Source organism: Herpailurus yagouaroundi, unplaced genomic scaffold, assembly GCF_014898765.1.
Source record: "Herpailurus yagouaroundi ecotype Mexico unplaced genomic scaffold, PumYag 181, whole genome shotgun sequence".
Lineage (NCBI taxonomy): Eukaryota > Metazoa > Chordata > Mammalia > Carnivora > Felidae > Herpailurus > Herpailurus yagouaroundi.
In genome coordinates this window covers 31281271-31286110 of record NW_024412412.1, presented here as the reverse complement: position 1 = coordinate 31286110, position 4840 = coordinate 31281271, and the positions used below count along the sequence as shown (strand labels likewise).

The 4840-nt window shown below is 48.9% G+C and overlaps 1 protein-coding gene across 1 annotated transcript in view; it reads left to right on the top strand.

Moving 5' to 3' along the window:
- The window catches only part of DPYSL2 (dihydropyrimidinase like 2), a 130760-nt gene that overhangs the window by 54460 nt on the left and 71460 nt on the right, over positions 1–4840 (top strand). The window lies entirely within an intron of this gene.

The window sequence follows — 4840 nt, the reverse complement described above, 5'->3', positions numbered from 1 at the left end:
TTTTATTTATGCAAGCAGCCAATCAGGGTCTTCCTCTTTTAGCTCAGGGGTAGCATTTTAAGGGTTCCCCGGTCGCTTACAGGTTGGTGGCAATCTATTCTGGTTATGATGAAAGGAGAGCTGGTCACTGACAGAAACTGAGTCCTGCTGGGAGATGAGGAAAGAGAGACAGAGAATTAATTTTGGGACAAGGGGGGGGGGGGTTGTCTAAGGAATGCAGGAGGTCCTTGGAGCCTCGAGGGGCAGCCGGGGCAGCCGGGGACTGTGAAAGGGGTAAAGTAAGAGACAGCAGACCAGCTACAGCTGCCTCTTTCACAACGTGAGCCCTGGTTTCTGCTACGAAAGTACTTTATCATTTAAAGAACTAGCCCCTTGGGCTGTGGGGTCACACAGACCTGGATTAGAAGAACCCTGTTCTCACTCTTGCGTGTACCGGGGCCTGGGACGAGAGGTTTCTTTGAGTTTTTTTTTCTCCTGTCTATACGATAAGGATATGAAGACTTCCCTAGTAAGATTTTGGGGGAGGATTAAATAAGCACTCAGTGCTTTACAGAGATGGTGGTAGGTGCCCACCAAATGTTAATTGCCTCCTACTGACTACATAACCAGCGTTTTACTAGAAGGCGATCAAGTGGAAAGATAGTGGGACCATTTACCACTCTTTCATAAGGCGTCCCCACAGGGTAAAGAGCAGGGCCATCCATGTACTTTGGGGAGTCGGAAAAGTCCCCGGTCGGCCTGAGACCTGAGGGTTAGTTCATCTTCTCTCAGCTTCCTTTTCTGTAAAAAAGCAGGATGTGGTGGGCAACTGGCCGGAGGTGAACGAGTTAAAAAACATCCCTCGGCCTTATCTCTGGAGATTCTAATCAGGAGGTCTGAGCTGGGGCCCCAGGTGGTTGTGAAGCAGAGGCAAAGTCATTCCAGGAACCCTGAGACAAGGCCTTTTTCTAGTCCTGAGTCACCCTCCAGATGAGGACAGAGGGGACCAAGAATGCATTCTACTCATGTACCACCAGAGGGCGGGCCTGAGGCGTGATGGCCAATGCAGACCATGCTGTCTGTCTCCAGCTCCCCGCACAAAGAGCCCAGGGGAAATCTGCAGTGGCACAGAGGATGATGTGCAAGGCAGGTAATGAAGGAGTCATAAGAGGAGCAAGCCAAAAGCTACTAGATTCTGAAGTTCATGCATTCCTCTGGGTCGTGCTGACAGCATTGGCACCGATGGGCCTCTTGTCTTCACCCAGTAAGGGCTTCATCAAGACGCTTTCCCAGCCCCAACTGAGTTGACCAATACTCTTTCCGGTGCTAGAAAAAGCAGCATCTGGCTCAGAGGGCCAGTCACATCCACCCTCATGGGTCACCACTCTGTAACCCTGGGTAAAGGAGGCACCTGCTGGAAAGGCTTGGATCCGTTGGCCCTTGGCTATTCCTCTGCAGAGGGCCCCTTCAGGGTTATGCACACAAAGGGAACAGTTGTTATGGCCCAATTCCATCTGCAGAGAAGAAGGCATCACTTCCAGCTCAGGTGTCCTAGTCAATGCCCTTAGTTTTTGGCAAGGAAGAATTCCAGGACCTTCTCTTTACCACTGCGTTAATTTTAACCTCCGCTGCAGACTGCACTTGAGGCTGTAGCCCTTGGCGTCAGTACTGCAGCAATGTGGGGACCTTGGGGTTTTCTCTTCTTTGCCGCGTCTAGGCTCCACTCTTCCCGTCAAAATTTATGCTTTGGAGTTTCCCTACTCTGTGACATCCTGAACGTTCCACTTCCGCAGAGGCCCGGGGGCTGGAGTGGGGGGGGGGGGGGCGGCGGGGGCATAGAAGCAGAAATGGCTGCTTGCAGCTTCCCAAAGGGGGAAGATGAAACCAAGAGACGTGGTGGGCCTGGTCCGAGACAGGACACGTACTGTGCAGGGCGCTGAGGAACTGAAAGCAGCCGAGTCACCCTGCAGCGCCCTAGTGACGGGACTTCATCTCCCCACCCCCAGTTCCCGGCAGGTTGTAGGACTCAAACATCTTAAAAATCCTGACTGAATGTCATCACTCGTACGTCTAAAGTCCCCACCCTGTCGGACCCCGTATGGGGGAAGACGTGGGTAAGATTTTTGAAAGAGTTCTGAGTCTCTGTGAACTCAAACCTTCAACGGGAAGAAAATCCTGCTCCCCTCAGCATGGTATATTGGAGGATGTATTGTGTAGGTGGTGGGATATGATAAAGGGTGTTATGCAGGCACGTACAAAGAATGATGGAAGAATGGAGAAAAGAATGATCTAAACTGCAAGAATGATCTTGCAGTTTCCGGGACTTGGAGGAGAGAAGGAAGACCCAGCAAGGCGACAGAGCTAAGAGAAAGGCTGAGTTGGGGATTTTGTTGACATTAAAACTCACCGTGGCAGTGACATGGAAGTACCTTTTTTTCTTACACGATAGCACTTAGTTATATGTCAAACACTGAGGGCCCCTGCCACGAATCAGGCAGGGTACCGGTCACTGGAGAAAAAGAAATGCAAGGCTCTTAGCTTTTAGGAGTCATGCTCTGATAGAAGAAACCGACAAGTAATTACAATACAGAAGGGTGTATGTTTCAGGAGAGGGGAAAACAGAGGAGGTTGTGCTTAATGTGTTAGGGGGCGGGAGGCAAGCAGATTTCACTGAGGAGGGGATCTTCAAGCTCCCTTTTAGAGGAAGGGTTGAGGGAAAAGGGAGAGAGGTGAAGGGAGGAACACAGAGCAGGGCATGGATTTGAGAAGGCACACGGCCTCGAGGGGCAGTGTGTGTGTGCGTGTGTGTTGGTGCATGTCTGCGTGTACCCCCTGAGCATGGGGAGGAGACGTGGGTGTCAGGGATGGGAGGTAAAGCTGCAGAGGAGGCGGTGGTCAGAGACTGGTATAGAACCTGGTAGAAAGCTTGTGTTTCATGTTTGAAATGCATTTAATTTTTTTAAAGTTTAGAAAAACCACATCCGAGAACAGGCTAACATATTTGGTTTGGGGATAATGATTTGTAACTTTACAGGAATTTTGAGTGTTTATTTAAAGACAATGTGAGAAAATAGTCTATGTTAACAAGTCTATCGGTGCAGAGTGGGTGGAAAATTCTTCCCCACCCCCTTTTATTTTTCTGCATTGCATCGAGCGGTAAGAATGGTACGAAATGCAGATTGCAGACAGTTCTTTTCCTTGGCCAATGAAAACTATTTGGTATCTTCTTTGTGCCAAATACTCTTAGGCTCTAGTCAGAACAGACAAATCAACTTAAACCTTAAATCTTTGAATATGTGTAAGTGGAAATGTCAATTACCGTGGACTCATATTGATGGCTACTGAAATAAGGCTAATACAAATAAGACTGACATAAAAGCTATTAGGAGCTTTTATTACAAAGCAAAATATGCGATGGCAAATCAGAAAATAACAAGATATAGTTCAATCTGTCAAGATCAAAAGGTTCAGGAGTGGGAAAATATAACAAGAATGTTAACAATTTAATTAGAAGTCATTTTGTTTTAAATTAGTTTGAATCTCATTATTTGCTTGCTTGTCAAGTGGTATTTTTTCATGATTTAATAGGACACTTGCCCCCACCCCTGTTGGAACCTACAGTTGGCTCTCACTGGTAGGAGGGCACATTTTAGCTTTCTCAGACTTGTAACTTTAACCCTTACAGGATGACACCAAAAGCTGCTGACGTCAAGTCACTTTGCTCTTAGCACATCACGTAGTTGCGGTGGGGGGTGGGGGGGGCGAGGAGGAGTGCTTCTACTTTATTTTCAAAATGCACAGCTAATTGGAACTTGAGTGAATTAATCAACCATGAAGCTTGCTGCATGCCCTAAAGCTCCTTTCTGGGATCTCAGAATTTATCAGAATAGAAGCGCAAGAGTACAATCTTACATCTTTTGGACAGATAACCATCCAAAGTGGCCAGATGCAGAAAGACATTGGAACGTGGGCCCACAGTAGCCCCAGGATTATTTTGTCTTTATCTGGCTAATCTTTGCTGAGCAGGTATGAGCCAATTAAACGGATTCTTTTTTTTTTTTTTCACGGCTGCCCGATGGCCTAGATTATGGAAGGATTCCTCTATTGTTTGATCTCAAGTAGAGAAAACCAAAGCCATGGGCCTGCCCAGATGTTTTAGTCATTGTACCTGCTTGGGCAACATCTCCGAAGAGATGACCCCTGGTAGACCGCTTGGGATCAACTGGACCAGTTGACTGGACCAGGGATTCCACAGTAAGAGTGCCACTGCATGATTTGGACCAGCAAAGCTAAGGGATTCCAGGCCTGTTCAATGGCTAGCACCAAGAGAGCCGTTCAAATTGTAACTAGCATCTGCCTGGGAAATCAAGAGTCGCCTATTAACTCTGATTCCGGACGTTTTCGTATGACTCAGTTTCCCTTTCTTTGGGGGTATAAGATCTTTTCATTCCTCTTCCTGCTTCTCCACAGTTCATCACCTCTTTCGGTCCCATTGTGTGATGTGGAGGCCCCTCTGCAGCACTGTAAATCCTCGGGCACGGTAATCTCAAGTTTTTCTTCAACAGATCTGCAGGCACCGGTGAAATGCGCCCGTCGAAACCCCCAAACGGGCGTGAGCGGGCCTGACTCCTAAAGAGAGCAGGGCCGCAGACCGGGCTTCCCCCCGACGCCCCGCGGGCCGTAAAAGGCTTTCAGGGCGTGGTCTCCTGTCTCTCTCTCAGCTCCAGCAGCCGACCACAGCCTTCCCGCGCGGCCTCCCTTCCCTGCTCAGGGTCCTCAGGGCTTTGGCCTCTACTGCCCGCTGCCAGGCCACGGAAGCCTGCGACCCGGCGTCCGCCCTCAGGCTAGCTCTCCTCCCGCA